This window comes from Hordeum vulgare, chromosome 3H (genome assembly GCF_904849725.1).
Source record: "Hordeum vulgare subsp. vulgare chromosome 3H, MorexV3_pseudomolecules_assembly, whole genome shotgun sequence".
Taxonomy (NCBI): Eukaryota; Viridiplantae; Streptophyta; class Magnoliopsida; order Poales; family Poaceae; genus Hordeum; species Hordeum vulgare.
Window position 1 is genome coordinate 385,812,489 of NC_058520.1, and position 22,139 is coordinate 385,834,627.

A 22,139-nucleotide genomic window follows, 5' to 3' on the forward strand; every position below is an offset into this window, starting at 1 on the left:
TAGTTTTTGACTTGTAATATTGTTTGTAACACCCTGGTTTTCGCTCCTGTTTTTTTTCCTTTGCGGGATTTGACTCCCATTTTTTTTTCTTTTCGCTCCTGTTTTTTTCCTTTGCGGGATTTGACTCCCATTTTTTTTCTTGGTGTTATCGGATTTCTCTAGCTCTTGGTTATGTGAAGATGGTCATCTAGCCTTGCCTTTCCTGACCAACCAGAGATTCTCTCCAGTCCAACCTTGCCACCCAAGATATTTTCTTAGGGTTTTGCTGCCGAAACCCTACCTTCCGAGTTGCGTGAAGGGAAACCCTAATTATTCCAGTTACAAAGGAACCCCAATTTCCTTTGATTTGCTAACTCCCAAACTTTTCCTAGTGATCATCCTTCATCTTTAAACCATGGATATGCAAAAATATTGCCAAGTCATTCGCAATATTTTTCATTTATAATTAATTTCTTTTTCTGTGAGTTAAAGGAATGAAATCTAGGAAAATATATATCCATATCCAAAGTTCATGAGAACTTGTAGAGATATTCTTTGTGATCATATTGAGCTCCCACAAAAATATTGGCCATTATTAAATGGGGAAAATTGCCTTTTCCTATTTAAAGCCAATATTGCATTTTGGGTAGTTTTTAAAGGAACTACCATTTTGGTAGCTAGGAAAATTCCCAAATAAATTGTGGAGCTTCTCATATACATATCTTCCCCATTTCCACCAAGAACCCAAGTTCCATAGTTCAAAGTTTGAGCACAACATCAATTTGCAAATTCTATCCAGTTGGGCAATGTGCAAAGGAAGTGCTTGAACACTTGATCTATTTGAGCTGCAATTTTTCATGGTGACTAACATTGATAAATAACTCATGGAAACCAAAAAGCAGCTCAATCCTTCTATCCTTGCATCCACAACAGTTTCCCCAAGTTTCTGTCCATTTGGAACCTGTGTGAAGGAAATACCACTTTGACACTTTCAAATGATCTGAAACTTTTCCAGCATCTTCCTATGTATAAATAATCACTCTCCACCAAATTTGAGACAAATCCATGTAGCCAATTTGTCGCAGCAAATTGATCTCTATTTCTGGACCGGTTGGTGCATTTCAAAGGCAATGCTATTTGCACTTGGATTGCAATAAAACTCCATATTTAGACTCACCTTATCATCTTATAACCTCATGCCAAAACTCAGCTTATGTCTCCTAGCCAATTTGCCACAAACTGCCACAAACACCTTCTGTTCAGATTGGATGTCAGCTCAAATCTGTCATTCGTTGCCTTCACTTCCATCCAAACTCCCACGAGCCACCTCTGTGACCAGTGAGCAGCATGTTTGACTAGGTCCTAGACCCATCCAGTGTCTTGGATACGTGGTGCCGGTGGTGACCACGACTTTAGTCGGCAGCCAGCGCGAACTGTGGCAACAGTCGCCGTCTGGTCCCCTCTGGTTGTCCTCACCTCACCGCCTAACTTCCCTTGCTCGCCCATGTCACCTGCTCCTCTGCTCCGCCTCGTCCCCTAGCTCCCTGGCCGGGTGTGCCGACGGGAGGTGCTCCGCCCGAGCGCGGCCACATCATCGGCGTCCCGAAGCTCCGGCCAATGTCTAGAGGCCCTCCCCGCGGCTATTTAAGCTCAGCCTGAGCCCTCCCTCGCAACCACCAACCTATCCTCTCGCCTCCTCACCCCTCCCCGAGCTCCAGGAGATCCTCTTCTCCCCAACGACCGTAAGACGCCGCCGATCCCCTCGGGCAGCCACTGCTCCTGGCCCTCCTTCTCTCTTTTGGCGCCCTAGACCCCCTCTGGATCCTGCGCCATCGCCGCCGAGCTCCTCTCCGGTGGAGGAACCTCGCCGCTGGGGCCCTCATCTGTGCAGCATCCGGCTGTCGCGGCCTCCCGTGGAGCCATCGCTGTGGGCGGTCCCAGCCGGCCCCGCAGCCACCCCAGGTGCGGCGAGGAGTGCGCGACCTCCTCGACTCGCTGGTCGGCCCTCTCGGGTCGCCGGACGCCGCCTGCACCGACGGCCAAGACCCTCCCTCACTCTATGTCGTGAGGAGGAAGGAGACATGGAGGAGGAGATAGAAGGTGGGGTGAGGACCGCGTGTAAGCGACCCGGCGAGGGGGTACAGTGGCTGACGACCGGGCTCGGGGCCGTGTTGTTTAAGTAGAAGCGCACTGCGGTAAATGCTGTTTAAGTGGAAGCGCACTGCGGTAAATGCGCTTGAGAAAGCGTATTTCCTGTTACCGCGGCTAAGTTTACGTTTTTCTTTTCGGAAAACGTATTTCGGCTGAGTGCGCTTTCGGGTCAGCCCCGAGGGTCCTGTTTGTGAATATCTTATTTAAAGATTGGTTGTGAATATCTTATTTAAAGATTGGTCCCTGGACTTCAAACGGCTATAACTTTTCGCTCGTATCTCCGATCAGGTGGAACCAACGCCCACGTCTCGTCGAGCCCTTCATGATGGCATCATTTTCATTATGTGTTCACATTCTGAAAATGACAACGTTGCCCTTGCCCTTCTATCAGCCCCTTCCGAGAGAGAACGGTTTCCGGCGATCTTCCGCGGACCCTCCGCACTTCTTCCCGGAGTATTCTTCGACCCCAGGCAAACCGACCATCTGGTATATTCCCTAAAGCATTGCTCTGTGTTATTCTTGTGTTTAATTAATGATATGCTTGTGCTATAAATAATTAAACTCCTCCCATTTCGATATTGTCATTTACATTACCTGCTACTACTCATCTTAGCATTGCACTAATGACTTGTCGTGATATTATATGGAGATAAGTGGTTATGTTTTATCATGCTTAGCTACTGCCATCTCAAGTTATTTGATGAATAACCATGCTTGTTAAATATTGGTTAAGGCTAAATCTAGTCAGTTGATCTAGAGTCACCTGTCCGGGCTTATTCGTGCAACCACATTTGCCGGTATGGGACAACCATGAATTGGTGTGATTGCGTGCTCTTCTATCGGTACCACCAGACAGGGAAGGTACCCGGTGGGCGGCGATAACCTTGTGAGCCAGTTGATTGTTTTGTGTCGGTGTCCCCGTTTGGGACAGTTTAGTTTGGCCACGACGGTGGCAGGTGTCAAGAGGACACAGGGCCACCCAGGGGCAGGACTCCGGGGGAGGATGAATGCTGGTGGTACGATGGGAGAGTCACCGGTCAGGCAGGTTTTGTTGAAGCAACGCTGGTCCACCTGAATGAGATCACGAGGCCAAGTGCTTCATGGTGTGGGTAAAGTGTGCAACCTCTGCAGAGTGAAAAATCTATTCGAATAGCTGCGTCCACGACATTGGACAGCCCGTCCAGACCTCACTAGGTGGTCAACCGTATCAGTGATAATAATGATGAAAGAACTCGTCTTGTGCAGACATCAGATGATGTGAGGGATATTATATGTTAGCCATGGGATGGCTATGAGATGAGTGGTCGGATGACCACATGATTCGGATTGGATTTGGATCAGATTCATATTGGATTATGGGAACATTTCGAGTATAATTTATTTACTTCATATGCTTTACCTTATCATATCTACTTTAGTAGTTATCTTGATGGATAATCCAGTTATAACATGATAATTAATATTGCTAGATAGGATTGCTAGGTCATGATAATTAATATTGCTCTAATAACAAGTGCATACTTGAATGTCATAGATCGCTTTGCTTAGTGTATATATTAGTTTGGTTTGCTTACGAGTATTTTCAAAAGTATTCATCGGCTTTTAACGTGGCCAGGTTCACATAAGGATCCATCGTTCGTCGTCAAGGAGCTGGACTGTTAGCGGGCTAGAGGAGTAACCTAGTGAGATCCCTGTGGATTGGAGGCACACCATGACCATGCTGCCTTAGATAGAGCTTTTTCGCTACCTTCACCCTTGTAATATCCCATGTAAGATCCTTACATCTATTAATAAAAATACCGGTGTTCATGATACTCGTTGTAAACGCGCATACCAGAGTGATTTCCTGGGCTGGTATGCATGGCAACCGTCTGGCTACAGTGCTAATCAGGCGGGGTGCCACATTATTTATACTTTGATTAATAATCTTTTGTTGCTATGCATGATTATGGCCGTTATTGCTCTCTTAGTTGGTCGCTCCCAGTCTCTTGCTAGCCTCCACCTATACTGAGCATGAGATCTACTCGTGCATCCAACTCCCCAAAAAAGAAAGTTTACCAAATGTGTCCACCATACCTACCTACATGTGGTATTTAACCGCCACTCCAAGTAAATTTCTCATGTGCTACCTTTAAAACTTTCAAAATTATTCCTCTTTTGTGCCTTTGTTTTAGCTCATGAGGAAATAATAGATAATTCATGATCTTCTCATACTTGACAAGCTTTATCTTGGGTTTGCATGCCTAATCTACGAACCCCTAATACGAGGAGTGACTGGCATGAGTGCGCCCAACTCATAAAAGATAATAGCAACAAACAACACCTCCTTCATGCTTTGTTCATGAGAAATCAGAATAGTGATAAACAAAGGAGACTAAGGGGATGTGATCGTCCCCACTTTGGGAGCCGTTCCTCAAAACTTGTCTAACATGAGAAGTATTGGGCTATCTGCTAGCATTCGTTGATGAATTATGCACCTCACAAAAACTTGTTTTACAATTTTATTGATTTCAAAAATCACTAAAAGCTCTAGCACATGAGTAATCCCTGATTTCCTCTACGAAGGGCCTTTCTTTTACTTTTATGTTGAGTCTTCATCTTGTAACTTTATGCACCAATTAAGAGAGCATAGTTTTCATTCTGAGTATAATGTGCATAGTCCCAAAATTTATTATTGATTGATTCATGATTATGTTATTACTTGTTCTCAAATTATTTGTATCTAGTCATCACTTCAACTTCGAAGGTGTCCTGGCATTTATGTTTTGCCCCACTCTTAAGGACAAGCAAAATACCACTTTGCCATGTTTTTTATGCTCTAAACAAACTTATAACTTTCAAGTGCATTATTATTCATGATCTTTTGTTTGTGTTACTTTTCATGTTGCAACATGGTTGCTAAGTTTCATTGTTAGAATTATATCTATCATGCCTATCTTTAGAGTGCTATGATCTCAGCTTACAAATGCTTTTACAAATATGATGATCAAGATTATGTTGGTAGCATGTCACCTCAAAAATTATTTTGTTTTTATCGTTTCACCTACTCGAGGACGAGTAGGAACTAAGCTTGGGGATGTTGGTACGTCCAAAACGTATCTATAATTTTTGACGGTTTCATGCTACTTTTATGCTTTTGAAAATTGTTTTTATATTATGTTTATGATTTATTTGGACTAACCTACTAATAGTTGCAAAAGTGCACAATTTTATTGTTTTACACTTTTATGTGTAGGAACTATCAAATATAGAAGAGGAAACCTTGTTGGAGTGGGACTCTGACTTTCCTGAAATCTGTCCCCCTACACATTATAGAGATCGTTTGTTTGTGCCTCGAAGATGATGTCAAATGGAAAAATAATAGATGTGAACGTCGTGGGGAATTTTATGCTGATAATTCTAGAGATAAATTTGGCCCATTTGGAGTTCGGACGCTCCGGAAAAGCTCATTTTACTGGAGGACAAATATCTGATTACGGGAATCGGTGATGTGATTGAGTCCAACTCTTACCATATTAGATGGATTAGGCCAAGCCATGACTTAGGGACCTCATTAGGGCTGAGAGGGGTTCCTAGGAAGATTCTAGAGGTGCCCAAGAGCCCTTGGATCAAAGGGGCATCCATCGGAGGGCCAACGATGATTGTCCCGACTCACATAAGGAGAGGAAAAACCTGATTTGTGGAGGGCCACCAAGAGCTACGAGATTTCCTCCTCCCATGCAGCCGCCTTTGGGGTGGAGAACCACCTCCATACCAGCACCATCTCCAAGGAAGAAGCGGGGCCAAGGGCCGCCATCGCCAAGGGCCGTGGCCGCTGCCGTGGCCGCCGTCTCCTCTCCGGGCTGCACCTCTCCATCAACCTCTTGCTCACCATGGCCATGTGTGAGTAGTCTCCCTCAGCGCTAAGGTCTTCTACGTGTAGCTATGTGGTTATCTCTGTCTTCCATGATGTGATCTTGATTGTGATCATAGGCTATGTTAATCTAGGGTGATTCGATGATGTTTCCCCTTCTTCTATGTATTGGATTGATGTACTTACTTGATCTTATCTAGTATAATCCCCGAGACTATGGTGATAGCGGTCTTTTGGACATGGATTAGAAGAATATTTTCATGAGTGATTTCCTCTTTTGTGAATTGATTGAAGATTGAGAGTCTCTTGGTGCTTGTCTTTGTCTATCCTTGAGATATGTTGTGGTGATTGTGGTACTCTCTTTGGATGGCCGCGGTGACATTGGGAAATCCATAGAAGAGAACTACGAACTCTGAGGTGTGCTTTGGTAGCCCTACATAATTCTTATCCTATCTTGATCACAAAGGAATGACCTCCAAGTACGTCTTCATTGCATGTTTTAGTGGAAATATCATGTGATTAGATTATGTTAATGTTGTTGGGAGTTGCCACTAGTGAAAGTATGAAGCCTAGGCCTTGTTTTCCACCATTGAACACCGTTTACTTTCAGTTTTGTTTCATGTTTTCTTTCTGCCATTTTTATTTCAGATTTATATTACCTTTTTTTACCATCCATATCACTTGCCTTTTAACATCTCTTTGCCGAACTAGTGCACCTATACAACTGTCAATTGTATTAGGTGTGTTGGGGACACAAGAGACTTCTTGTATCTTAATTGCAGGGTTGCTTGAGAGAGACCATCTTCAACCTCTACTTCCCCGAGTTCAATAAACCTTAGGTCATCCACTTGAGGGAAATTGCTATTATCCTACAGACCTCTGCGCTTGAAGGCCCAACATAGTCTACAAGAATAGAAGCATGCATAGACATCAATCATGCATTGCACATTTACCTGTGTTATTGTGTCGCTAATGCCCTAGCTTAGTAGTTATTAGGAGTGCTTGATGGACTTGTAGTCTTTCTTACTAGGTCACTCTCTTCTCAAGAGGACGGATCCCCTCTTTTGCTCTGTATGTTTTGCCTCTAGGTGAACGACGAGCAGTGTAAAGACGAAGACAAGAAACCATCGCACCTTCAAGGGGTCTTCCCCCAAGGAGATAAGTTCAAACTACTTTATCTCGAATGTGGTTCTGCTTATTTCCTTTGAGGAAACCCTTGCTGCTCATCTTTTCGTTGTGTGTGATGGCACTCTCTGCATGATAGGGACCCTTGTCAGGATAAGCCGTCTTTTCGCCTCTCGGAGATCACTAGCCTCGAAGGAGGGGGAAGATCGCGCCGGTGCCGGCCATGGGCATTGCCGGGGGATGATGATATTCTGTCATCGGGGGATCACTCCCCCTTCGTCACTTGCGCTTTGCGCAAACCCAGCATGGAACCCCATGCGGTGGAAACATACGATACTGCGTGGACAGAGAAGGACGCAGGGATAGTACTCAAGGCAAAAGGAACGTCGAACATTTTATTCATTTCTTCAGTACAAAATGGATAAAATAGATTACAATTCCACTAGTAAAAATTTAGCAAAGGCCTATAACCTTTCGCTTTATAAAAAGATAAGTGCCCGATAACACCTTCCTTATCCCCCTTTCTTTAGAGATTGGATGATGGAGGGAAGGTGGACGAAGGGAGCCCCCGGTTGGGATTCGACGCCTCCCCGCCAAGACCGGAGGGACGCCTCCCCGCTATGACCAAGGAGCCCCTATTACCAGAGGGGTGTATGAAGTCGGCAGGGGAGAAGTGGGCAGGTGGAGATGATGCTTCCGCCAGGGCCACTGTTGATGATGGTGCTGCCGGCGGTCGCAATGGTTCGGAGACACCTCCCGCACCCCCAGAGCACGACAGGTCGTCGCCACTGTGACCTCCATCATCTCCATCACCGACACAGACGCCGCCACCACCGTTGCATTCCCCGCCACGACCGAGAGAGGACGCCATTCTCTCTAGATATCTGACATAGAGCATGGTCGTCCCTAGTGGCCAAAGACGGGGAATCCACCCTACCTTCAACAAGAACTCGCAGGAGAAAATATCCTGCCCATGCACGCAAAACATGGTGCCATGGACGGGAGACCCTATCACGATATCCGGAGAACCACTGCTGCCTTCATCGACCGATCACCGCACGCATGGGACCACACTCCCTGCGGTTTATCAGCCCCCGGCACTACGACTGAAGCAGCTGCATGATCCGAACGGGAAGCTCTTCCTGCCCTCCCAAAAGATGGGAGACGCCCACGCTTCCCCACCATGGCCAAGAATCGAAGCCACCTCGAAGAACCAGAAGAGAAGAGCAAACTAAGGAAACCTAGGTTGGAGAGGAGGAGAAGGATGGATGACCATCGTCTCTCACACCCCTCCTGCTTTTATAGGGAGGGCGCGGAGGGCTGGCTCTCCTACGCTCCAAGGATCGCCGCCCACCTCCACCTATGTCGTTTCCCACCATCACAGGCGAACAGGTAACCGCCCCATCAATCCAATCCACGACGTTGCCGATCCCGCCATGACCAGGCCTTTTAAGTCACGCACACCCGCCGCGAGATCCATGCAATGCATGCGGCGCATGGCGGAAAAGGCCTGGGGAGGTGGGACGGCACGGAATAGTGGGATGATGGTTACCTCTTCATGAATTCCTCAACCACGCATGAACTTTGGGCCTGACCCAACAACGCTAGGCAAATGAGTATGGGCCAGGCTTGGGGGCTGCTGTTCGTGCACCAATAAGGGAGTACCTAGTGCCCCTAACTTATGCACGGGCGTCGGAAGCATCACCTCTCAAGACCAACACCAACAGCCCAAGACGTGCCAAGCACCCCTGGCATCTGCCGGGGGCTAAGGCACAATCGTCCTCGCCAAGACCCGGCAAGGCGCCTCCCAGATAGGCGTGAGCCAGCTTGCCACAGCTCCACCTCATCGCTCGACACTAGTCACTTATCAATAAAGTGTCGAGCCACCATATGGCTAGGTGGCTCTCGCTAGCTACGTGGTGCCATGCTCGAAGACAGGCTGCAACCTATTGACACCCGTCCAGAGGCGTATCAAGTCCTCAAGCCACGACCAACTCATGGGTGGCAGAGGCCTATCGGGAACGCACTCCCGCTCGCCACCTAGGGCCGCATTTATGGCGCTCTGTCTTAAGTGCCAGAGTTAGGTATGATAACACTGTTAGCTATCAGATCATGTCAGTTGCCACTGTGGACGCCCCTTGAGCTATAAAAGGAGGCCCGAGGAAACCTAGCAAAGGATTCAGATCTTTGGGCATTCGAGCACTTAGTGATTCCACACTTGGTAGATTAGGTCCCCATGGGATTAGGATCAAGTGTAAGCATATGCACGTACTAGCTGCGAACTTCATCTTCCCCAAGCAATCCACCAAAGCAGGAGTAGGGTTTTATGCTTCGCAACGGCCCGAACCTGCGTAAAAAAACATGAGTCTCATCACCGTATTGTTTCATAGTCTCTCCTCTTTATGTGATATGACCTCCCCACCGTACCACAAGGGGCCCGAAGGTCCCATAGGTGACCGTGTGCACACCTAGACCATCAATATTTGAGTCTCCTCTGGTATATAATATGATTTTTATGTGCATGATTATGATAGCTTTGTAATTCTCTCTGATCTATTGAAATAGTTTGGCCAACTAGATTGATATTTCATCGGTGAGAGAGGTGCATTGTAGTAGGTTCAACCTGGTGAGTTTCTATATACGAGTGACAGAAGGGGACAATTTGCGTCTTTGTGTTGCTTCTACTAAGGGTAAAACGATGGGGTTTATAAATATTCGTTGAGTTTACTTTATCTACATCATGTCATCTTACTCCAAGCATTACTTCGTTTGTCATGAAATTAATACGTAGAGAGGCAAGCATAGAAGCGCTCTTGAAGTGAAGTAATAGTAATAGGTGCAGGCAGGAGTCATACTATTTTTTATGGACGTGATGCCTATATTTGCATGATCATTGTCGTGAAAATTGCATAACTATCCGCTCTTCTATCAATTACCCAACAGTAATTTGTTTACCTATAGTGTGCTATTTTCATGAGAGATGCCATTAGGGAAAGCTATTGCCCCGGGTCTATTCACAACATATTGCTAAAACCTCCAATACCTTGATGCCATTTATTTAATTTTTGCATATTATAATTATCTACAATTATTTACACACCTCATTCACTTGTAAATAACAAGAACAAGGGGATTGACAACACTCTTGCCCGCGTTGGGTGCAAGCTATTTGTTCTTTTGTGTGCAACTGCTGAAAACGGTTCTTGTTGATATTCCTATTGGTTCGATAAAGCTTGGTTTCATAAATGAGGGAAATATTTACCCACTTTGTGATGCGATAACCCGTTTCTATTCACAGATAACCCAACACAGATCATGAGTATCAGTAACCTATTAACCCAGTGCCAAGTGTCAATTCTTATTTTTCGCGTGTTTTTGGCTTTTTTAGTGAGACAGTACCAAACGAAGTCCAAACCTGATGAAACTTTACGTGGGTTTTTTTTGGACATAAAGAGACTATGGAAGCTTCTGGAGGAGGCTAGACGTGCCACGAGAGAGCCACGAGCTCACATGGCTTGCCTTGGGGGGTAGGGCGCGCTGATACGTCTCCAACGTATCTATAAATTTTGATATTTCCATTATATTATATTACCATTCTTGGATACCTTATATGCAATTATATGATATTTTATATCTTTTTCTAGGACTAACCTATCAACTTAGTGACCGGTGCCAGTTCTTGTTTTTTGCGTGTTTTTGACCTTTTCAAAGACACAGTGCCAAACAAAGTCCAAACACGGTGGACTTTGTCGGGTTATTTTGGACATAAGGACACCCTAGAAGCTTCAGGACGAGGCCAGAAGATCCACGAGGGAGCGAAGAGCCCTCATGGTGCGCCCAAGGGGGTAAAGTGCGTAGTGTAGGCTCGTGACTCCCTTGCGTGGCCCCTTGACCTAATTCCACTTTTATATATTCCCCAATACTCTAAAACCAACAAAGAGCCACCCGTAATTCTTTTTCCGCCGCCACAAGCCTCTGTTCCGCTGATATCCCATCTGGTGGCCTTCTCTAGTAGTGTGTCAAAGGGGGAATCGATCACGGAGGCCTTCTTCGTCAACCTTGCTACTTCCACAATGATGTGTGAGTAGTTCACCATAAACCTACAGGTCCATAGTTAGTAGCTAAATGGCTTCTTATCTTTCTTTGATCTTCAATATAATGTTCTCCTCGATCTCCTTGGAGTTCTATGCGATGTAATCTTCTTTTGCGGTTTGTTTGTTGGGATCCGATGAGTTATGCATTTGTGAACAGATTATTTGTCGGGACCCCGATCCTAAGCCATAGGAATCCAGCCTGTAACACATCGCATCCCTTTGTGGTCTCACGCACGGTTAACTCCACGGCTGCAGCCTTACCTTAGCCGGCACCGTTTGCGTCTTTTGACTCACGTATGCGATAGTGTCGCTAGCAATCCAATGTCAAAGAACCCGGATCGACATGTCTAGTCATAAACCAAAGTGGCAGTACCGCACAAGGACAGGCATACATGACCCAACAAAGCATGTGTCGGTCATCAACGAATGTAGACGAGTCGTAGCCAGCTACAAGGACTCCATTACATCGCGTGACATTTCCCCAAAGGGGACAGACACAACAGCTAAGAAGGACACATGCCGGTCAACCAATGTGTCCGGAGCAGTAGCGAACTACCAAGGCTCATTGGATCACAAAGGGGCATTTCCTCGTAAGGAGTGCTACTAGAGTTCACGACTAGGTAATCGAACCCCATACATATCAAGTACGACACACGTACGCATGGCATACCAATATGTATAGATACATCGATGGCATCACAACATAACCATAAACATACAAGCTTTATTTAAGAGGCTCGGAGGAGCCACACACATAATATTACACATTAAGGGTCTCACGACCCACAATAGCAGTCATTCAGTTACAAGCCAGCGGAAGAGTTATAAACTGTCTGAGTACAGACATTACAACTAGAAGGCACATGGCCTGACTATACTACAGATCCAACGTAGGGCCAGATCGTAGCTGGGACACCAGCTACTCGTCGTCGTCGATGTCTACGAAGAACCCTCCATTAGGGTCATTAGCAACCTCTGCAACATTTATTAAGCAAACATGAGTACGAAGGTACTCAGCAAGACTTTAGGACAACTAACTCTCATGCAAGGTATCAAAAGGTATTGTGGGGTTTCATGCGGAAAGCCAGCATTTGACTCGTGGCTAGACAACTTGCATTTTTAAATAATTTTGACAACTTGACTTCTCGCACACGAGTCCACTAACACCACAACAATACTCTATCGTGGAATCATTCCGTCTCCGTACGGAAATGCCGTCCACGACACTCACGCTTATCTTGGCAATTTTATGAGTAGCCATTGAAGTTATCTATGAACAACATATGTCTCCAAGTAGTCCATATCCGCGGACGCGGCTATTCGAATAGATCATAACCCTGCAGGGATGTACTTCGTCACACACGCTCTCGCCACTTATCGCCATGTGCACGTCATGCACCTCGGCAACCTTCAAGCGGAAGCCCAGCGAGGGAGTCGGCCACGACCGTTAACCACACTAGTACCTAGTCCAGGTTTATCGCCTATCTGAGAGTAACCCGTACGGAAGTCCGGCCGAGGTTTCCGCCACAGCCTCAAACGATGTGCGCAGGGTTCCCAAGCCCACCATCCGGGTGCCACTTGGTACATCGTGCCACTGCCTACCGCATCACGGCCCACCTCTCAGGTCAGTACCATGCACGGCCTCCAGCATTACTATAAACACGAGAAACTACTTGCAACTCCTGGACCGAGTACTACGCGATTAATAGGCCGAGCGGGGTCATATTTCAGGGCCCAGCATGTGGTAGTATCTAGTCTTGGATTACATACACGGAACTCAGTTCCTAAGAACGGTTCCAATGAAACAACCCGCCATGTACTCCTACACAGCCTTTCACTGGTACCTTTACCAAATCAGGTTCAACACACAACCTTTACTTACCGAACACATTCTCACAATTCTGTTCACCTCCCAGATGACAGACCATACACAACTCTAAGCATAGCATGCATAGCAGGATAAGGCACATCACCACTCAAGCAACTACCAGGTATGCTAGGTTGCAAGGTTCGGCTATTTACTGTGACAAGGTTAGGTCATGCAAAGGAAGTGGGTCCAACTAACGTGGCAAAAGCAGTTGTAGCATTTGATCCTAATGCAATAAATAAGTGCAGGAGCAAGAACATGGGAATTATCGGGATGATCAAAAGGGTTGCTTTCCTTGTTGCTCAGAGGAGGAACGATATCCGTCAAACGGATAATCGGTGGAATCCGGGGTGCGGAGCCTACCGAAATGAATGGCAACAATCAATAACAATCATATGCAAACAAGATGATGCATGAGCATGGCATGAGAATGCAAGGTGATATTATTATAATTATCATGTGTTAGGTTTGAAGTTGATTTGAATCACATTCAAAATCAATTCAAACGAGGTATTCTCGAATACCGATTTAATTGATTCGACCTGATGCTCAGATTAACTTGATGTTAGCATGCATGAGATGTCATGTTAATGTACTGATTTGTAATTAGGACAGTGTGTGATCATGGCATTCATAATGAAATTTGAATATTTTCCAAATTCCATTTTAAAAGTAATTATAAGAATTGAATTATTCCTTATTCTACATTTTAGGGTTCTGTAACTTTTTCAAACATGATTGAAAATAGCATATTCAGATTCCTTGAATTTTTCTGATACTTTTTCATATATAAATTATTTTCATTGGAGTTATAGATTAATTCCTATGAATTTTTGAAGTTTTAAACATTTCTGGAATTATTTTTATACTGGAAAATACTTTTATTGCATCAGCATGACATCAGCAGGTCCATCTGGCCGTTGAAAGTCAAACCTGACCAGTGGGACCCACTGGTCAGTCTCTCTGGTCAATTTTAGATTAAGTTTAAACTTAATTAACTGATTAACCTTGCTGGACCCACATGTCAGTGACTGATTAACTTATTTGATTTATTTTTATTAGCTTTAAACTTGCCAGAGGCTGGCCCCACCAGTCAGTGGCTCAGGCCAGCCGAGATCCACCGGCGGCGAGGTCGTCCTCGCCGGCGGGGAGCCTCCGGCGACCACCAGCACGGCGGAGGGGCTCGGAAACGGCGCACAGGGGGCCAAATGCTGCGCGGAGAGCACCAGAAGAACGGCACACCTCCCGCAGCTCCATTTCTGCACTTAGATGGGGCTGAACTGGCCGGAGATGACGCCGACGACGAGCTTGGCGGCGGCCAAGGCTCGGGCGTCATCGGGGTCTTTGATTCAGAGGGGACTACGCTCGGTTCTTAGCTCCTACAACATCTACGCGTTGACCTGAAGCTGCTGGTGCCCTCGGAAGGACGAGCTGATCATCGGAGGGCTACCGGCGACGAGCTGCAGCGGCGGTCCTTGTCGGGCTCCGGTGAAACTAGGGCTAGAGGAGGGGATCGACGGGGAAAACTTAGGGGAAATGACCGCATGCTCACGGGGAGTGCAGAGCAGGGCTTAGACGGCTCGGGGAAGGCCTGGGGGTGACGAATCGGGCAGAGCTCGCTGGCGGCCGAAGGTTGAAGACGACAGTGTCGCGGGCGTTGCAGGGCTCGGGGTGGCTTCGGTTTCTGCAGGGAGGACCAGACCGACGAGGAGGAGCTAACGGCGTGCTCTGAGAGGGGATCCTATGGCTAGGGGCACGGGCAGCTCGAGCTTTGCTTGGCTCCAATGGCGGCAGGAGGGGGAGGAGAGATCCGAGAGGAGGGAGAGGAACCGACGCTGGGAATGGATAGGGGTGGCCTCGGGGAGCTTATCCCCGGCCTTGCCAGCGCGAGGCGGCAGCCAGGCAGGCGCACAGGTGCGTGGCCACGCCGGAGAAGGCGGCGGCCACCTCCTGCTCCTACTGGCGCGAGGGAGGAGACGACTCAGGGAGATGGGCCGGGCCAGGCTAGGCGACAGGTAAGAGTTTCCCATTTTTTTTTCTATTTTTGTTTCTGTTTTAGCTACTTCAATATTTTGCTATTTATTTCAGCTCCAAAACAAAAAGTAAAAACTATTTTAGACACACCTGAATATTTGTTATAATATTCCCAACCATTTCCAAAGTTTTCAACATTTTTGAAAATTTATAGTTTCTGATTTCAAATTTAAAATTTGAAACCAGTGGCTTTTTGCATTAATTTAAAATTCTTAAAGTGTCAAGAAAATAGTTTTCTCCAATGCTCATTTACTTTCATGATTTATCAGAAAGTTTGAACTTTTCTTGAGGCCATTTTGGGTTCATTGATTTCAACTAGTTTGAGATTTCCTTTATTTAAAGTAGTGGCTAGGGTTTTGAGTTTCTCCTTTGCCACTTTCTTGTTCTTGTTGAAACTTCTTAGATGCAAAATGCAAAGAAGACATGAGCACAAGACTAACTTGCTTAAGGTGTCAGGGATGTGACATTATTGATCGAAAGTTATTGAATCAAATCTCAACTTTATTATGCATGATTTCTATAGCTTCGTATTTCTCCCCGATCTATCTGTTTGGTTTGGCCAACTAGATTGATTTATCTTCAATGGGAGTGGTGCATTGTAATGGGTTCAATATTTCGGTTCTCTATATCCCAGTGACATAAGGGGACAAGACACATATTTTTATTGTTACCATTAAGTATAATATGACGAGGTTTATTCGTATTGATTGGGATTAATATGTCTACATCATGTCATCTTGCATAAAGTGTTACTCTGTTTGTTATGAACGTAATACCATAGATGCATGCTAAATAGCAATCAATTGGGGGAGTAATAGTAGTAGATGTAGGTAGGAGTTGTTCTATTTGTTTATGGACGTGATGCATATATACATGATCATTATCGTGAATAAATCATAACTATGCGCTTTTCTGTCAATTCACCAACAGTAATTTCTCCACCCACGGTATGCTATGTGTTTGAGAGAGGAGCCTCTAGTGAAAACTATGGCATCACGTTTATTTAATCGTATTGCAAAAAACCAAAATACCTTGATGCAATTTTATTGTTTTGTTTCTACTTGTACTTTATATACAACTATAATTATCAGAATTAATCCTTGCAAATAACGAGTTCAAGGGGATTGACAACTGTCATTTCTGAGTTGTGTTTGGTTTCCCTCCGAAGAGGAAGGGTGAAGCAATATAGTAGAAATAACTATTTTCCTGATGAGAATAAAGGTTATCAAACCAGTAGGAGAATTAAAGAAAATTTTCGTCGTCAACACCTACACACACAAAACCGAACACTTGCACCCAACGGGGAAATAGGGTTGTCAAGCCCCTTGAACTCGTTACTTACAATGATTAATTCTGATGGATATAAATATGTAAATATAAATAGTCAAAAAACAAATAATAAAATTCAGCAAGGTATTTTTAGGTTTTAGAAAATATGATTAAGTAGACTGGGGGTATAGTTTTCACTAGAGGCTTATCTCTCAAATATAGCATACGATTGGTAAAAAAATTATTGTTGGACGATTGACAGAATAACGCATAGGTATGCCATGTTATTCACGACAATAATCATGTATATAGGCATCACATCCATAAACAAGTAGACTGAAATGATCCTGCATCTACTGTTATTACTCCACTTCGAGGGCGCTTCTATGCTTGCCTCTTTAGGTATTAAGTTCATGGCAAATAGAGTAATGCTTGGAGCAAGTTGACATGTTGTACACAAAGTAAACTCAAGCAATATGAATAGACCCCATACTATTATCCTTAATGGCAAAAATACAAATATGTGTCTTGTACCTTTCTTTCACTCGGATATAGAGCACTACAAGATTGAACCCATTACACTGCATCACTACCACTTAAGATAAATCAATATAGTTAGCCAAACCAAACAGATAGATCAGAGAGAAATATGGAGCTATACCAATCAGCATAGTAAAGTTCAAAATAGATTCAATTACTTTCAATGAATAATCTCATGATATATCCGCAATTCGTTGGATCCCAACAAACACACTCCAAAAGAAGATTATATCGGACATATCACCGTGGGAATCGCGACAATCATGGTATTGAAGATCAAAGATAGAGAAGAAACAATCTAGGTACTAGCTATGTACCCGTAGGTCTATGGTGGACTACTCACACATACTCATGGGGGTAGCAAGGTTGATGTAGACGGCCTCTGTGATCTAGTCGCCCTCTGCTAGGGTACTGAAAAAGGTCTCCATATTGGATCACGGCGGAACAGAGGCTTGGGATGGTGGAAAAAGTGTTTCTACTGGCTCTATGTTGTTATCCGAATATTTGTGAATTTATAAAATTGGAATTACGTCACGGGACTTCCGAGGGGACCACGAGCTCGGGGGCACGCCCTACCCCTAGGGCGCACCCTCCAGGCTCGTCGCTCCCTCGTGCGTCTAGCGACATCCTCCCAAATCTACTAAAGTCTATTTTGGTCCCAAAAAAATAGCAAATTTTTTCATCGTGTTTAGACTCCGATTGTTATTGGTTTCCTAAAAAGTTCAAAAACAAGCAACAAATAGGAACTAACATTGGGCTAATAGGTTAGTCCCAACAATGATATAAAATAGCATATAATTGCATATAAAGTATCCAATATTGATAATACAATAAAATAAAAAATTATAGATACGTTCGAGACGGATCAACAACCATCTTGCCCGTGTTGGGACCATAAAAAGTTGTCAACACCTTATGTAAAACATAAAAAATGTTAGAGGATCCTGTAAATTGGCCTTTATATTTCCATACGGAATATTTTGGCATGCTAGTAACCGTCTAAAACTTCAGTGCACACACCGTTGAAACATCGTCATCTCGTCATAACCTTGCCGCTCACGTCGTCGGTGATGTGTCGCCGCCCGCAGACACACCACCTTACCTTGTCCCTTGACAATGTCCACTCCTCGCCTACATGGCCACACTCCTAAAGGACCCTGTAAATTGGCCTCTATATTTCCATACGTATGATTTTGGCATGCTAATAACCGCGTGAAACTACAGTGTGCGCACCGTTGAAACATTGTCATCCCGTCATAACCTCGCCGGTCACGTCGTCGGTGATGTGCGGTCGCCCGCACACACACCACCTCACCTTGTCCCTCGACAGTGGCCACTCCTTGCCTACACGGCCACACTCGTGCGAGCAACCAAAACACCGCCTAGCACCGTCCCCTTGCCGATGGTTGTCACACATGTTGCCACAACAACACCAACTAACGGGCCCTACACCATTTAGCTAGTGTGTGATAATGAAATTATAAAAAACAACGAATTTAGGGGAATAAGTATGCAAGAACTGGCAAAAGTTGTTTCCACATAATTTCCCTAAAAGTTACAGACGTGGCATAAAACCGTAAAACATGTTTTATTTTTAGCGGCTAATCGCGCCTAAACCGGGTCGTATTTATTTTGGTTAGGAGCCAATCCTATTCAAAAATTATGACTACAATAGTCATTATTTACTTTGCAAGGATGTAAGAATGCCACACTCTAAATTATTTTGTTATTCCAAAAATATACACTAGGGAATATAGGGGTAACACTGTCGCTAAAGTGGCTTCAATAACATGGTTAATAGTATAGACAACAACCGACAATCTAAAGTGGCCACATCATCTATTTCGAGCCTAATATCCAACTTATACAATAACTAGTAGTTACTAAGAAGTACTATTTATTAAAACATGACCGACTTTACACTCATAATATTTCTTGGAGTCCATGCTACACCTTGTTGTTAATCTACAATCAGCTTTCCTTCTCTCTCTTCTTCTCTCACATCCAGTTCATTCAAAATATAATAGTTTAATTCTTACATTATCTTATTGTAGCTTGTTAGACTTGTTCTACTATCCATAGTGATGGATTTTAGCGGGTATCATGCATTCGGGACTAGCAAGCACGTTGATGTGGCATAAAATTACAGACTAGAGAGAATTAGAATAACATACTAGGTAGATATCGTGTCATAATAAATGCTATGCTACTACTCCCTCCATCCGCAAGTAAGTGTACTTCTAGTGTTTGTCCTAAGTCAAGGTTTTAATTTTGATCAACTTTATAAGAAAAAAAGTATCCACATTTATGGCAGCAAAGTTGTATCACTAGATCCACTTTGAAATGTACTTTCATAATATACCAATTTATGTCATATATATTATTGCTCTTTTCTACAATGTTGTTCAAAATTTTAACAGTTTGGCTTTGGAAAAAAATCTAGATGTACACTTATTCAGGACTAAGGAAGTATGTGTGATCCATGCAACAAATAAGATAATATATGATGTTATGGGCTATAAAGTTGGTATCATATATTAGTATGATATGCATGATAATAATATATAATACTTCCCACTATGATTAGGCTAAGGCTAGTCGTAGCAACGAGTATCATATACTAGTATCATCCATATGATATTGGTGTATGATGCTACATTTGTACTGTATAGTATCTTAGACTAGTACTAGCATAGAATTCATTATGATACAATATCATAATGGATGCAGATTTATGGCTCTGGCCTCTCGGCAGATATGCTCAATAGTGAATAATAAAATCAAAAAAATAATTTTGAAATGTCGTTTAGATGTTATCCGTGTAGAAGTGTGCTTTACAATTTTCATGCCATATGGAATAACGATGCTTGGTTGGTTAAAAATGAAATTAAGTGTAACATTTGGCGTTCGACTTGTTTTCTGCACATGTCAAAATGCTTAAGTTTTTCCTCCGAAAATTAGCTTGAACGAGTGGGTGTCAGAATGATCACATCTATTTCTTCATTTTTTAACATTTGTAAAATCCATATATTGCATGCAGGAGCATGTGCTTCCTAGAGCCAAAATGAAAATGTATCATAATATGATATTCAATATTCTCATTTTCATTTAATACTATGCCATCTCATCAAAACTATCTAGTTAACGTGCCTAATACTAGGTATAAGAGCACCTCCAATCGGGCGACCCATTTCGTCCATCCATGTCCTTTTGGGTCGCCGCAGACAAAAGGGGTGTCCCAAATTCGGAGACCCAAATCCAAATCATGTTTGCTTTGAATTCGCAACGATCCATTTTAGGGGCAAATTTGGGCTGGATTTGCATCCTCTCGGACATGAAAATGGGCGTGCACCGCGTCCCTCCATGTCCGCCGCAGGTGCACTAGTCAGCCGCACAACCACCACCCATGTCTTATTAAATGCCAACACCTACCTTGGGGCCCGCCTAGAAGTGCGTGGAAGGTATGTGTGGCTATTCTTTTTAATGGTAGTGTGCGACAAAGCTGGCCTCATCCACTTCCAAACGCCCATTCACATCTGGCCACACGGTGCTTCCTCGCTGGTGACTAGAACTCTAGCATGCCCTAGACACCATGGGGTTCCTCAACGGGAAGGGGAAGTGGAAGGGGAAGCTCAGTGCCGGCGTGAGCTCTTCCAACTAGCTTCCTCCATCGTCGTTGTCACCTGCTAGACACGGGTCGCTACCGACAAGGGACCGGCTGTACATACCAGTCCACGAGGGGCGGTGGTAGTCGTAGTACCACTAGCTGCTGCAGTATCCATATGTCAACATGTTGCATGGTTGGCATTTGGATCCATAGCAGATCCCCATTCTAGAAGTGTCGCGCTCGACGCGGGCGCATAGGTAGGAGGTTCGTTGGTGTCGCTAGGCCCTCTCTCCGTAACAGTGGACAATGCATGCCTACGCGTTGGACTCCCTAACTAGGAGCGTTGGTTCACCCTAGAGCATGAGGAGGAGCGCCGCCGGGGCGTCCACATGGACCAGGTCGTCCCTCCGCTGCCATCCGAGGTGTTGCCGGAGGAGGAGGACAAAGAGGCGGCGTATCAACACGCCCTCGAGACGGCCCTGCAGCACGCGTTGGAGGCGAGCGGGGTTGAGGAGGATGCCTAGTGGGATGGACTGGAGCACGCCCTCGCCTTATCGGCTCCGGGGGAACTCCGTCCATGCCATGCTCTTCATCCCGCCTCCTCCATTGCTGACGCTTCCCACTTTCGAGCCCAAGGCAGAGCTCGTGCCCACGCCGATGCGGAAGCATTCCCCGACTCCGCCCACTTGGTCGCCTGAGGAGTACAAGTGGTCCGGCATCTTCCACGAATGGGTGACCGCGCTGGCCGTCCACTAAGCCGCTCATAGTCTCCAATTTATCTATAGTTTTTTATTGTTCCATGCTATTATACTATGATTCTAGGATGTTTTTAGGCATTTACTTGATATTTTATACTATGTTTGAGCACTAACCTATTAACTCGGTGCCAAGTGCCAGTTGGCATTTTTTGCATGTTTTTCGCTTTTGAGGAACACTCTACCAAATGAAGTTCAAATACCCAGAAACATTTAGATTTGCAAAAAATAAAGACCTCGAAGCTTAGGAAGGATACGGGAGGCCCCACGGGGAGGTGCCAAGCCAACAGGGTGCGCCCAGGGGGGTGGTCATGCCCTGATGGCTTGGGGCCACCTCCCTTGGCCTCTGGCATTCCTCTGTGTCCTATAAATTCACATCAATCCCAAAAACCTTAGGGAATCTCCTGTAATATTTTTTTTGCCGCCGCAAGTCTCTGTTCCGCCATGTGTGTCCATATGGAGCCATGTTCCAATGCCATGTCAGAGGGGGGATCGATCACGCAGGGCCTTACATCAACCTTGTTGCTCCCATGGTGATGTGCGAGTAGTTCACCACAGATCTACGGATTCGTAGTTAGTAGCTAGATGGCTATCGGATTCTCTATGTTCTTTGTTGTGATGATCACCGCGATCCTCGCGATGATCTATCTTATGTAATCATTTTGTGTGGTGTGTTTGTTGGGATCTGATGAATTGTAGGTTGATATTCAGATTATTCATGAAATATATTTGAGTGTTCTTTGAATTCTTATATGCATGATTTTGATAACATCATAATCCTCTCTAATCTATTGATTTGGTTTGCCCAATAGATTGATCTATCTTCAGTGAGAGAGGTGTGTTGTAGTGGGTTCAATCTTGTGGT

At 44.7% G+C, this 22,139-nt stretch overlaps 1 pseudogene; it reads left to right on the top strand.

Annotated features, from left to right (window-relative positions):
- Positions 1–617: 617 nt before the first annotated feature.
- Positions 618–3,942, top strand: LOC123443929 (annotated as a pseudogene).
- The last annotated feature ends 18,197 nt before the right edge of the window (positions 3,943–22,139 follow it).